This window comes from Salvia splendens, chromosome 19 (assembly GCF_004379255.2).
Source record: "Salvia splendens isolate huo1 chromosome 19, SspV2, whole genome shotgun sequence".
Taxonomy (NCBI): Eukaryota; Viridiplantae; Streptophyta; class Magnoliopsida; order Lamiales; family Lamiaceae; genus Salvia; species Salvia splendens.
In genome coordinates, this window is record NC_056050.1 from 19,024,624 (window position 1) to 19,040,503 (window position 15,880).

Sequence of the window (15,880 nt, forward strand, 5' to 3'; positions counted from 1 at the left end):
GTTATCTTTGATATATTCCTTTCGTTCTTAACGTGTGTCCCATCGTGACTTAGCATAAATTTTAAGAAATATATAAAAACAAAAGTACGTTAACAAAATTAGTGGACCGTAAGTCTTAGTTTTATATATTAATATTATAATAAAATAATAAATTAATAAAATGCGAGATTCATTACTAAAAATAATAAATATAAAATGGGACAATTTATAAGAGATGAGACAAAATAGAAAATTGAGGCACATAATAAAGGATGGAGGAAATATAATATTTTTCATTTATATTACCAAATTAATATGGAGTCTTCATGTGTTAACTGACAATATCTAGTTTTTCAGCTGAGTATTCTTTGTTAATTTTCTTATTTTATTTTGAAGTAATGAATTTCACTCTGCTTTTTAGACTTCAATTTTTAGTATAAAATGAATATATAAAGATAGGTTCTATATTATGTATTAACTTTTTTCATTCATTTTTATCTACTTATATTAAGTCAAAATGAAACATATATACCCTCCGTATATATTAACAATTTGGCACCAAAAATTCCCTCCAAGGCATGAAAGACATTTTTGGACTTTCATATCTAGGTACTATATATGATATTTTCTCTATCTCTCTCTTTAGTATTGGATATTATATTTTCTTATAGTTTGAGTGCCTGAAATGATGTTTTTCACTTCACTTTTTCAATCAATTTATGTCTGATTCTCTTTCTCTCTCTTTCTCTTAAACTACTATAAAGTAGTAAAAATTTTAAATAAAAAATACTATGAAATTCTTATTATTATAAAAATTAAAATTATAAATTTAATTATCAAAATAATTTGTAGCTAATTAATTTTTCTTTTAATTTGATTATATTTTTAATATTAAAATTTAATTATTTTTAGTTAGCCCTACATTTTTAGTTTTTAAGTAACCATAAATTTTTTATTTCTAATATTAAAAAAATTATTTAATGACAATCAAAAATAAATTTAGCTACAAATTATTTTGATAAATAAATTTATAATTTTAGTTTTTATAATTAATATATTTAAGAATTTCATAGTTTTCATATTATTTTTATTTTAATTTTCTACTTTTTAAAAATTTAGAGGAAGAGGGAGGAAGAGATTCTGATATAAAGTGATTGAAAAGTGAACTGAAAAATATCATTTCAGGCACACAAACTATAAGAATACATCATATTCAATACTAAATACTAAAGAGAGATAGAAAAAATATCATATCTAGTACCTAGATATGAAAGTCAAAAAATGTCTTCCATGCATTGCGGGCATTTTTTGTGCAAAATTATGATGAATAGTGAGAAAGTACCATGAATGTAATTACACCTTAGTTCATAGACTACTTGTAATATTCCTAACCTAAAACATACATTATTTTATATATTAATATATTTTATTGCCATTATGTTATCATTGATATTATAGGCAGCATTGTAAAAAAAAATATACGGTACTATTAAGTCTTGAAATGTCCAAATTTGAATATGTGTAGTTACAATATAATACTTGTATGCCTAGATTCATATTTATGCATACACTAACCATGCAAATAAGATTTCAAAGCATTGAATATAAGTAGCTAACAAAAATAATAAAATACATAATAGATTTTAGTATATATATGCATGCATACACGTGTACATCTCTGAGGTTTACAACATTTTACTTGGAGCATATTTATTTTGGTTTCGTATATGACGTGTAGCAACTAGCAAATTGTAAGTAAGCTTCATTTATGCTATTGTAAGTAAGCTTCATTTTCTATTAGTATCACTAATAGAAAATTTAACTTCGGTAGGATTTTTGCCGAAGGAGGAAGCCTTCATTTATTTTTGAAAAAATATGCATGATTCAAAAGCTATTAGAAGTGGGTGTTCTAGCATAACTGAAATAGAAAACCTTTTAGTGAAGTTAGTGAAGAATACTGAGAGATGCAGAGCAGAATTACATGATTGAGAATTGGAAGTTCAAAAAGCAGAATCAGGATATCAGTTAGATTATTCGTAATAAGGTGAGTATAACTCACACTATTAATTTTTACATATGTTAATGTTTTGCCGTTCATATTGGAGCGAATATTTAGATTATATGATGTGAACCTAATTTAGTTATGTATTATTTGGAGTTATATGTTATTTGAAATTATTTTATGGAATGTGATATGAATATCTTACTGGTGCAATGAATATGTTTTATATATTGTAAAGGAATTATTAGATGGAATATGATAGAAATATGTAATTGATGCAATGGGCATGTTTACATATGATTTTGGATTTATTTGAATCATTGAATTAAAGATGATATGTGACAGTCTTGCCCTGGATTTGAAATCACAGTGGACATATTGGGACCTTCGGGTCAATCATATTGGGACCTACGGGTCAAATCATATTGGGACCTTCGGGTCAATCATATTGAGACCTTCGGGTCAAATCACCGTGGGACCTATAGGTCAATCATATTGCGACCTACGGGTCAAATCATATTGGGACCTTCGGGTCAATCATATTGGGACCTTCGGGTCAAATCACAGTGGGACCTACGGGTCAATCATATTGGGACCTACGGGTCAATCATATTGGCATATTGGAAATCCCGAGCAGATACCAGGTCTGATTGGTTACAGAGGCATATGCATATGGATGTGAAATTGTTTATGATATTTAATGTTTATTGTTATATTTGTTGCTTAGAGAATTTGTTTGATTATTGTAATGTGAATTAAAGGTGAAATTTAAGTTGTGGCTCATATAAACCACTGGTATTTTTAGGAGCAAGATATCAATGATATAGAAGAATATTTTTTTTAAATGTATCTGATATTAGTGTTCTATTTGACATGTGGGTTAAAAGTTTTTTATTATTTTTTTATTTACTATAAGAATATATGGTAGAGGGGTTGAGGTGTGACACTACTCGTGATATTTTTAAAGTTTAGGAACCGTTTATGTGTGAAACGGATAGTTTAGGATCCATTTGCGTAGTTCACTCTAGTTTTCAAATGCAGAAATCATGGTGAGTCTTCGAGCAAGGAATACAAGAAGAGATTCAGTCAGACGACAATTCTACCTTCCGAGTTTTTTGTATTGTGATTAGATTGTATTATGCTTTCTACTATATTTTGCTTAATTTATTTGTGTATAGATAACTAGTAAAGTTCTAGAATCCTGAGACTAGAGATTAGTTTGCAATAATATATGTTTGATTTATATATTATATGTTCAAGCTATAACTTCCAGTGGGTTACGGATTTATCGTTGATTCATGTGTTTATATGATGTGCACCGTAATTCAATAATGTGCACCATAATTCATCATAGAATTAATATAATTGATTCACAAAGTAGTCAATGAATTGTTTTATCACAATTTTCTTCCATTTTTGGTATGAGAAAAAATTGCATCTCGGTTTCCGAAGGTACATTTTAGGTAATATTAATAATATTATTTTATTAAGCAAATCACGTCTATACATATATATAAAAAAGAAGAAAAAGAACAGCAGTTAATGTATATCTTGTAGAAAGGGCTTGTCGTAGAAAGAATAGATTTGAATAACAATAAAAGTATTTCCTCCGTCTCACAATAAGAGTCACGCTTTGCCATTTTAGTCTGTCCACAATTAGAGTCATACTTCATTTTTATCATAAATGGTATAGGGCTGATCATATTTCACTAACTCACTTTCTCACATTTTATTATAAAATCAATATAAGTGGGTCTCATGATATTTCACTAACCTTTTCAACTCAATATTTTTACATTTCTTAAAACTCGTGTCAAAGTAACTCCTATTATGAGACGGAGGGGTATAATCTATTTTCATATACAGTGAACACATTCAATTGAGGTATTAAAGTGTGTAATTTTAGTCATGGTGCCATTAAACTGCATTATTCGAGTCTTGTCATAGTTTAATTAATCTTCCCTCTTTCCAAGGATATATTTTTTCTTTGCTATTTAATGCAAATATTGATATTATGGGGCATAACATCAATATAACTGTACGGAGAATTATATACGTAGCTGCTGGGCAATGGACTTATGGTTAGGTAATTAAAAGTGAATATAAATATTAAATAATATAGTATGCCTAACATGAAAAGGCTACAAGACTACCTATTATAAGTCCAAAAGGAAAATAAAGTGTTCGATTTCGCGTGAATGGATTCATAGATCCCATACTGCTGTATTTCCAATATTGCTCATAAAATAAAATATCTACATGTCTTTTAGTTTCCAAAATTGTATTTCAATTCGTGAAATAAAATAAAATTATCTCTTAGGCAAGGATGGTACTGTACCTACTTTGCCCATAATCTATTGCTAACTCGTTATAATTATAACTAATAATTTAAAAAAAATTATACAAGCTAGATGCGTACAAACCCTTCTATTTCTTCAATTTGCTAACGTTCTATTAGTAGTATTGTTTTAAATAACATACATATATAGTTGGAGTATAGAACATTGGATTGAAACATATTAAAAAGTAAAATTTTATTATACCCCATATATTCTTTAAAAATAGATCACATTTATCATTTTAGGATGTCCCTTAAAAATAGATAAATTCTATTTAAGAAATTTTTTTTCTCTCTAATGAGGTGAGTCTTATTTCCACTAATAATACTTCAATTACTTTTTCTTTCTATCTATCTCTTACTTTACCAATTGTGCATTAAAACTCGTGTTGTTTCAAATATTGTTTATTTTTTAAGGATGGAGGGAGTATATGCTATAGAATTATTTATATTAAATTTTAAATATCACGATCCAGCCTCCACTAAAAAAATGGCTAACTGACATTTTTAATGCAATTAGTGATGTTAATTTGTATTTGTAAATATACCACTATTGCTTTAAAAGTATTTTCATTGTTAGTGTTCCAAAAAAAGTTAAGAACGAATTATGACATACATATACAATGACATGGTCATAATTTTCTAAGACAATTATTTATATGAGAATTAAGAACCGCTTTGGTCCTTTAGATAGTAAAATAGATGGTCTCGATTTTCCTGACTTTAATATTAGTTTATTGATTCATGAGTATCAGCTGGGACAAAAATGAATTTTAAAATATACAAAGTGATAGTATAATCTAATAATAGTATATTAAAGAGAATTGATATGTTTTGAGGTGCAAATTTAAATAGTTTGCATTGTAAATTGATGTCATTGTTAATGTGAAAGTACGATAAAATTGTTACTGAAGAGAACCAATGTATTTTGAGATGCAAAGTGATATGTTTATTGATATTAACGAATCAACAAATTGGTATAATTCTCGATTCTCATTTTGGATATAGTTCTCATTTAATCACAACTATATATTGCCATATTGATAAATGTTTCACACTTTCACCCCATTTGTTGCTACTAGGCAGCCATAGATAGATCATAGATATATCAATTTAAATAGTGATGGTGTAGCTATAGGAATAGGAGGTTTAAATTTCAACGCATGATCATCAAAGGGGTGAATGAATTGGGATTTTAGGACCCTTGAAAAATTGATCCCAACTTGCGCATTAACGTGTAGTTTAGGGAGAATGGACCTTTTTTGGACCATTACACCCTCCTTCCCATTTCCCATGCCTAATTTTTCATTTTCCTATTTGGCTTATACTACTATTGCACCCTCACCCTCACCCTCACCCTCACCCTCACCAATAAATACCCACACAAGATTTTGTCCATTCTATTTTATATTCTGGATATACTACTACTGTATAATACTTTCTCTATTCGTGAATATGAGTCCCGTTTTTTTTTTTCATTTTAATTCATTCATAAATAGGAATCTCAATTCATACTTAAAATAAATAGTGAAAAGGTCTCACATTTTGCCATCCAAGCCCCTTGGCCTAGCGGTAAAGGGTGCTGGATACCGCGTCCATCCTGGAGGTCTCGAGTTCGAACCTTGGGTGGCGTAATTTGTCTTTCCTCCTTGTTATAGGAGTTGATTTGTAATTTCCTCCTTCATATATATGATATAAATATATGAAGTTAATTTTTTTTTAAAAAAAAAAAAAAAAAAAAGGTCTCACATTTTGCCAACCCATTCCATTCACATATCATTTAAAATTAATATATACAAGAGAGACTCATATTCCACTAACTTTCTTCCACCCACTTTTCTTAAAACCTGTGTCGAAGAGAAATGAGACTCTTATTCGCAGACGGAGGTTGTAATATATGAATGGTAATAATGTTCAAATTCTCTCTTACTTTACTCTTTATTCACTTTAATTATTTATTATTATTTTTTAAAACGAATGAAAAAAATAAAATGACTCTATTATTATGGAATGAAAGGAGTATTTAGTACTGTAATCGTTCGTCACCTGATGGCTACCAAATTGCTCATTCATGCAAAATTCGTTTCTACTTTATATCTGGTGCTTTTGACATATATACAAAGTATAAACATCCCCTAGTGCTTACTATAATACTAATTCAAGGTTTATACGATCTAGACCGGATTACACTCATTTCATTAATCAATATTTAGTTCTCCACCATAGAGATATTATTGGTTACATTACAAACGGAAAAGTCCGAAATTTATGGCACTAAAAATAAATCTATATAAGACCATCTTCAACCATTTACACCAAAGTCAAACTATTGGTGAGTTTGGGTCATACCAAAATATAATTATATTCCAAACATTTACACCAAACTCAAACGGAAATAAATATTTCGTATTTGTACCTTTTCAATTATACATCCATACTTATTTAATTTACATATTAATCCAACAATATTTAAGAATAATTTATATATATTAAATAAATAAACAAAATTTTTTATTAATATATTTTGTATTAAATATACTTTATATTAAAAAGAATTACACTACTTCTAAAATATTGATGCATAATTCTGACGGTAAGTAATACTCATAATAAAAAAAATTAGACAATATTCATTCCTATATTAGTAAATTTATTAATTACAATTTGCAAAAGAAACATAATTTGTTATAATATGATAGTCTCACAATAGCTTGCTAATCCTAGTGTTTAATTATTTTTCAATGAAAAAGTATTTGCAAAATCCAAAAAAAGTTGTGTGTAAAATATGGCTGGCTAATTCACATTAATACTACATGATCAAAATATGGTCGGATGTTTAAACATCTCAAAATAATAGTAAAAAGGACTGATATATAATATCTCAAAATTTTTTGCAGTAGCTACTCGTTTTTTGTGTTTACTCAAAATTTGGTGTTGTTTCATTAAAAATCCAAAAATGGGTTTGTGATAGACCCTTGATCTATCGGACTAGAGCACCAACGATTTGTAGTGAAACGAAGAACAAGATAAACCCTAGTTGAAGTGCTAGGGGCGATTTCCGCCAGAACCAGAATGAGAATAAGTTTATACTTAATTCTCAATGAATAAAAGAGTACATAGACCTCTAATTTATAGAATACTAACTAGACTCAATAAAGATAATGATTGCATAAAAATAACTAACTAAAATAGAAGATATGCTAAATAAATAAAATCAAGAAGATATGTTGGAGATCTTGCGCGAGATATGCTTGACGAGATTCACAAGATCGAGGACCCTATCAACTCTCCAGCCGTTGAAAACCACCTTGCCCTCAAGGTGGGTCATGAAATATGAACATGAGTGGCTTGATTTGGTTAACCATAGCAATGCCGGAGTTTGTGAAAGCTGCCCACTCCAACTTCTTGAAAAATCCATCGTTATCTTCATAATTGTCGATACCACCATGGTCAAAATCTTGAGCACCATTCTCGTAGACAACTAGCACAACATATGCTCTATTATTCCATGCCTTGAGCATCTCAACAGCTGCAAATTTCTCACCAAATTTAGCCAAGTCAAACACTCTTATCCCAACAAATGATAGATTTGCAACTAAATCACCATCATTCCCAGTACGCCCATAGGATGCAACAACTCCAAGGTAAGCAAAATCATGGAAATCCTTTGTACTCGAGCCAAACTTGAGGAAACGTCCATCACCCATAGAGTACAACAACATCCTGAACATAGCAGCCACCTCAGTCGCATCAAGCACCGTGACACCGCAAAGAGAAGCATCCACACACGAGAACAAAAGATTGACGATGCTCACATACATGCCCGTGAGTTTCTTACTTCGAATCGGCCTGAAATTCTCCAAGGTGGAAAAACTCTCACCAGATTCAACAATACTAGACACCTTCCTCTTCAGCTCAATCGACTAATGCCTGATGTGACCCGAAAGAGCTCCGAAATAGGTGAATTTCTTGCTGCGTTCGCAAGACCAAGTTTTCTCAAGAACAACATCTTTGGGATCAAAAGTCACCATAACTTTTGCTAGATTTCCACACAGATTGAATATATTGCTTTCCCACCAAAATAAGTGACCAAGAAAACAATTCGAAGAGAATACAATTTTTGTGGTCGAACAGCTAACTCCAAGCGGCCTTGCCGAATAATTGTTGCCCCAATAATATCCAGAACAAGTCGTCTAACCATCACTCTAACACGTGGAACACCCAAAGCAAAGAACAACAGGCAAAAAGGATCAACCATATCGTAGCATGAGGCAGTGAGGATCTGTTCGCCAACTCGCATAGGCTCCACCATTGAAAATAATGCAATATATCCACATATTTGGTCACGATTAATGAACATCTGATCAACATCTAAACGTCTCACAACTGTGCGCGGAGGGATCGAGTGGCCATCGGATGCAAGTGCGTGTACCATTGTGAACCAGTCCCGATTTTCAATACTAAGCAAACTATGATGCTCTAGGCAAGACTTCATTCCATGCAAAGTACTATGAAGCTTTAAGCAAGACATCATCTCATCACTAAATAATGGTGTCGGAGGTGTTGCATATTTTGGATCTTGAATATATTGTTTAGATTCAACGGAAAGAGAACCATCATTATTTTCATCGTCTACCTCGCAATTTTGGAGTCGCAATTCAGTCTTGACGCCCGAAAATTCTAATTCGGTGTATGAATTTGAACTATCCATGCGAAGGAACAAATCAACCTCATTTATTTACATCATTGGCTGCCCACAATCAACTGCAATATTAATAACAGTGTCTCCATCTTCATCACCATCCGTGCTATTTGTTCCAAAATTCTCATCACCAATAATCGTTTCAAAACCAAGTTCATTAATAACACTATTATTGGTTGATCCCGTATTTACGATCATATTCTCATCACAAACAATTGATTTGGAACTACTCACATTAGCAAAAATATTGCTAGAAATTGCATTTAAAGGGTGAGCACCAAATTGACTGACATCACTTACTTGTGTGACCTCCTCTTGTCGCTGCAGTGGCTGCTGATCGGGCTCTCTATCTGCGACTGGGCACTCTGTAGTGCGGTTGGGCTTCCGCTGGTCTCGGATGGTACGCCTCGTCCCCATAAACTGTCGAGGTGAGGCGGTCACCGCGCTGGGTTTGTAAAATTCAGGGTCGAACCGCTGTTCCACGGCCAACAAGAAATCATCCCAACTCTTTCCTTTGTTAGTTTCCACCCAATATTCCCTCCAATCCGATGCTGGGTAATCGAATAACTATTGTGTAAGATAAAGACGATCATCTAGCGGTGTGTAGTGGTGGTTATAGTACGTCTGGATCTTACGAATCCAATATGGGGCATTCTCTCCGTCAAAACGTGGTGGCTCGAGGCGGAGGCGTGGTAGGGTCTCGGGTTTGATACCCAGCGGTGCGGTTGTGACCGATGGCGGAAGAGACCCGTCCCGCTGAGATCCCGTGGCTGGCTGCTGGTCCGACGACCAAGTATGCCACTACGGATGTGGAGGTGAGTGCTCGTCAAGGCTGTCCGGAGGTTCCTCGGTCAGTGTATGATGTCTCAAATTGGCTAGAAATTCGCCGTGAGCAGCGACTACACGGCGTAAGTCCATGAGCATCTCGCAGAGAGCATGTTGCTCGAGAAAAACCATGGAAATAGGAGTATTGTTTCGTGAGTGTGGAGTGTGAGGAGAAATCTAGCGTGTGGTTGGAAAAAAATAGAGAATTTGATGTGATGGAGGAAGAGTAAACAATGGAAGCACCAGTTGATAGACCCTTGATCTATCGGACTAGAGCACCAACGATTTGTAGTGAAACGAAGAACAAGATAAACCCTAGTTGAAGTGCTAGGGGGCGATTTCCGCCAGAACCAGAATGAGAATATGTTTATACTTTATTTCTCAATGAATAGAAGAGTACATAGACCTCTAATTTATAGAATACTAACTAGACTCAATAAAGATAAAGATTGTGTCCAGAGCTTTTGTACTAGCGGCAAGGAGCTTTGACATTATTGCATGAGGTGTCGAGTTCGAGCCCTCTTGACGTCAGTTGTAATTTCTCCTATCTATAGTATATGAGTTTATTTGTAATTTCCTCCCTTATATAGGAGTTAATATTTAAAAAAATAATAATAAAGATAAAGATTGCATAAAAATAACTAACTAAAATAGAAGATATGCTAAATAAATAAAATCAAGAAGATATGTTGGAGATCTTGCGTGAAATATGCTTGACGAGATTCACAAGATTGATGACCCTATCAGTTTGGGTATGTTGTATGGTTGGAGAACTTTTTTACACAAAAAATAGGATTAGGTGTATGGTTAGAGGTGGTCTAAGTTGATTGACCTTCCCGAAAATTCGTTACAACTGAATTGAGAAGAAAAATTTGAGATTAACAAAACAAGGGAATAATTATACCTAACTTGGTTAGGGTCGCTTTTATAATTTCTATTTTCTAGATGAGTTTTGTGTTCTAAGGATCCCATATTGTTTAACATTCATTTGAAGATGATAATTTATTAGAGATTAGTGCACCTAGAATAAGCTGATTACGTCTCATAAGCTCTACTTGTTAATGTATTACCCGCGCTAGATAGCGCAGTAGGCATTCAATTAGCTTCTAAATCAGTTCATATACAAAATTAATTTATTAAAATACCATAGTGGACAAGTCTTGGTGGATGGAAGCTTCAATGCTTTCTCTAGCTCTCGATCACCTCTTTCTTTTACGTTGTCTATTCTTTGGGGTAGCAAAAAGTCATATCTAACATTTTGAACAATTATATACACTTGGGGCTGCTCCACGGGCTTTGTAAAAAAAATACTAGGTGTTATTTAGGATAAATACGTCTTCAGTGGCCAGCAGAGTTTGCAGGGTACGAACCTAGCTAGCGATCCGCTAGGCAGTGACGGAGCCAACTCATAATAAGGGGGTACCAGTGCACCCCCAAAACAAACGGGCTAAATACTAATCATAGAGATTTGGTTACAAAGAAGTATCAGTGGCCTAATGGTTTTATGCGCTACATTTAAAACGATGATTCCAAGTTTGAACCTCTTAGACTACATTATGGGTTCCTTTATCTCTTTTGAAGCTTTTATTATGTTCTAACAATTGAAAATTCTACTATATGTCATTTTAATTCTTTTTCTGGTTTATTTTGTTAAAACAGTTTGTTTAATTTTTTCCATGTTTTGTTTTATCAAACAATTAAAAGTTACTCCACAGTAGATATTTTTAATTAATTCTTTTTCTGTTTTATTTTGTTAAAAAAAATTGTTTATCTTTTTCCATGAATTAAAAGTTACTCCACAATATATAATTTTACACTATGGTTTCTTGTTAGTCATTATGTTTGCATTCTATATAAAATATTGATAGCGTAACTAAGACAATGAAAAAGAATGTAAGAATTTTCAAAACTCCTAATTATTTGTGGAACCCCCGAACTCTGCATACCTCCCTTGACTATTGAGTTCGACACAGGTGAACCAAGCAATCTGTTGACTTCTCTCGCAATGGATTGGCTCTACTCATTGGTCTACTGACTTCGCTAAGTGTTAACTCAACGCCCCACTGAGGATTTATTTCTTCTAGCCGATTAATTCCATTTTTCTTTTTGAATCCACATTTCATCTTTTTGCTCATTTTCTTCGAATTTAGTTTTTGATTCCGAAATAATGTTAAAATTAGTCTAAACTTTATAAATCTGTTGGATGATTAGGATAATGATGAATCCGCGAATTTTTGATGGTGATGAATGCAAGAAGAGAATAAAGATCACGACACAATGAATTTACGTGGTTCGATTTACTGAGGTAAATCTACGTCCACGGGAAGAAAAGAGGGCAGAGTTGTATTGCTTGATCTGTTTTCTACAGCTTACAATACAGACTTGCTATTTTATATTTGATCTCTAGAGAGCGAGAGAGTCTAACCCTATCTATCTGATCTAGGTTCTATTTATACAAAGGACCAAGATCGTGGCATGCAGCACCATTTACTAGGTAGCGGATGTCGTGGAGATCGTGGCGATCTTGCATGGGTCCACTATCCTGCATGAGTTAATGACTGCTTGACACCACTAAATAGATCGTGGGTGTAGTGGAGGTGGAAATCCTGCATGAGTCCACTATCTCCTAGTTCGGTCGAATACTGAGACCGAACTGCTGAATTATTGCCGAGCAGCTTTTGCCGATCTGAGAGTAGAGCTTGATGCCGACCTGAGAGCAGAGTTTGATTGGTTGGCTTTTACCGAGCTGTAGGCTGGGGCCGAACTCTTTGGTTGTGCCGAACTGAACTCTTTAGTCATGCCGGACTGATACTCTTTAGTCATGCCGAACTGATACTCTTTCTTGGGCTTTAGGCTGATGGGCTTTACTGCTGTTGGGCTTGTTTAGTACGTACTCCATCACTACCCCCCCCGAAAAGCGAAGTGAATCACTTCGGCATTCTGGATAAAGGTACGGGGTAAGTTGATGTTTGTCCTCGGTCTTATGAAGTGAACTCTTCTTTGACCGGACTTGGTTTGTGTCCTAATTTGGCGAGTTTTATCGCTCGGATCGGACTTTCCGTTGTCCTAATTTGGGGATCGGACTTTCCCTTGTCCTAATTCGGCGAGTTTTATCGCGTGGATCGGACTTTCCCTTGTCCTAATTCAGGCAAGTTTTATCGCGTGAATCAGACTTTTGTTGCAGTTCGTTTCAGACGAAGTGCTTGATTTTTAAGCGGAATTGTGGTCTTGTATCCTCTTTAGAAGCTTTGACTCACAATCGTTGGCTTATTGCAGCTCGTTTTAGACGAAGTGCTTGTTTAAGCTGAATTGTGGTCTTGTATCCTCTTTAGAAGCTTTGACTCACAATCGTTGGCTTATTGCAGCTCGTTTTAGACGAAGTGCTTGTTTAAGCTGAATTGTGGTCTTGTATCCTCTTTAGAAGCTTTGACTCACAATCGTTGGCTTGTATATGTTCTAAGAAGGGGATCAGCCTTCGAAGAACAAGATACCTCAGTAACATTTGTAAGAGACGACACGCACAAAGACAGACAAAACACACAGACAAAACGCACCGAGACAAACAAAGACCAAGCAAACCAAATAAAGCACATTGACCAAACAGGACTCACGACTGACTGACCGGACTGTCTCTTACAAATGGAACTTTTTGAGGTTGGAAATGTGCCATGTTCGGGGTACCTGTTCTCCTGACATGTGAGCCAATTTGTAAGACCCTTTGCCGAGGACTTCTGACACCCGATACGGACCTTCCCATGTGGGTTCGAGCTTGCCCAGCTTTTCTGTTCGGCTTACTTCGTTATTTCTCAAGACGAGATCTCCCACTTGAAATTGCAGCTTCTTCACCCTTTGGTTGTAATACCGGGCTACTTGCTCCTTGTACTTGGCTGCTTTTATGCATGCCAATTCTCTTCTTTCTTCGGCAAGATCTAGCTCGGCTCTCAGTCCGTCGTCATTCATTTCTGCTGAGAAGTTTAGAGTTCGGGGACTGGGTATGCCGATCTCCACCGGAATCACGGCTTCAGTGCCGTACACAAGACTGTACGGAGTTTCACCGTTGGAGGTTGTGGGTGTAGTTCGGTAGGACCATAGGACTTGAGGGAGATTTTCTACCCATTGTCCTTTGGCTTGTTCTAACCGAGCTTTTAACCCTTTCACCAGGATACGATTTGTTACCTCCGTTTGTCCGTTTGCTTGTGGATGAGAGACCGAAGTGAACCGCTGTTGAATATTCAGCTCTTGGCACCAATTCTTGAACGTCTTGTCGGTGAACTGAGTCCCGTTATCCGAGATGAGGATGTGGGGTATGCCAAATCGGCACACTATGTTCTTCCAGACGAAGTCCAATGCCTTTGAGCTCGTTATCGTAGCTAATGGTTCAGCCTCCACCCACTTCGTAAAGTAGTCCACGGCAACGATTAGGAATTTTATTTGCCGAGGAGCTTGTGGTAGTGGTCCTACTATGTCTATACCTCATTGCATAAAAGGCCAAGGGCTTTGCATAGTGGATAGATCGGTCTGCGGCATCCTTGGGATATTTGCATGGATTTGGCACTTCGGGCATGTCTTGACGAGCTGCACTGCCTCTTGTACCATGGTTGGCCAATAATATCCCCATCTCAGAACTTTTTTAGCTAAAGCTCTGGCTCCGATGTGGCTACCGCACGATCCTTCATGAACTTCTCTGAGGATGTAGTCCGTCTCTTCTGGTCCTACGCACCGCAATAACGGCTGGAGGTAAGACTTTCTAAAGAGGACTCCTTCATGAAGTTCGTACCGAAGTGCTCGGCACGTGATCTTCCGAGCTTCTCTCTTATCCTCGGGCAATTGTCCTTGATCCAGATACTGCAAGATCGGCGTCATCCAGTTCGGCGAGCTGGATACTGAATGTACCTCGGCTTCATCAATGCTTCGATGCATTAATTCTTCCGCCTTTGAGCTTGGATCTGAGGCCAACTTACTTAAGGTATCTGCTCGGCTATTTTCCGCTCTGGGAATGCGGATTATCCGAAAATAGGAGAAACTTCGGCTGATGCTTTGCGCTTTGTCCAAATACTTCTTCATTCTCTCGTCACGAGCTTCACTTGTACCCAACATGTGATTTACTATGACTTGTGAATCACAATGGACTTTGAGAGATTTGACGAGCAGACTTTGCGCTAACTGGAGTCCGGCCAGGAGGGCTTCGTACTCGGCTTCATTATTAGTAGTGGGGAATAGGAACCGAAGTGAGTAGGTTACCTCGTGTCCGTCGGGAGCGACAAGTAAAATACCAGCTCCACTTCCCATGTTGTTTGAAGCTCCATCTACGAATCCGCTCCAGCAGTCCGGCGGCTCTACTTCGGATTCCAAGGGCTGTGCTAGTTCGGCATTTTCAGAATTCTTCTGTTCGGCAATAACAGGAATTGCTTGATCGAACTTTGCTTCTGCAAGAAAATCTGCCAAGGCTTGTCCCTTGATGGCTTTCCGAGGTAGGTACTCGATTGAGTGTTCTCCCAGCTCTGTGGCCCATTTGGCGATTCTGCCTGACGCTTCTGGCTTGGTCAAAACTTGCCGAAGAGGCAGATCGGTTAAGACGCATACCTTGTGAGCATAGAAGTATGGCCGCAGTCTCCTTGCTGCATTTACTAACGCCAGAGCAATTTTTTCCAGAGGTTGATACCTTGTTTCTGGACCTCTTAATGCTCGGCTTGTAAAGTAGATGGGAAACTGCTTTAGGCCTTCTTCTCGTACAAGCACCGCGCTAATGGTTTGATCGGATGCCGCTAAGTATAAGAAAATCACTTCGGCATCTGTTGGAGCAGAGAGAATTGGAAACTCGGCTAAATAACTTTTGAGCTCGTCAAAAGCCTTTTTCTGCTCTATGACTTCAGAGACGATTTAGTCTTCCCGGCAGGGAGAGCGTCAATAGTTAGGATTACTCCATCATATTGCGGCTCGTTATCGTCTTCGGGATCCTGTTGCCTTTTCGGATCCTGAGGAGCGCAGTTCGCACCTCCCTGCTCTTTGTTCCTTTTCGGCTGCTTGCTTTGGT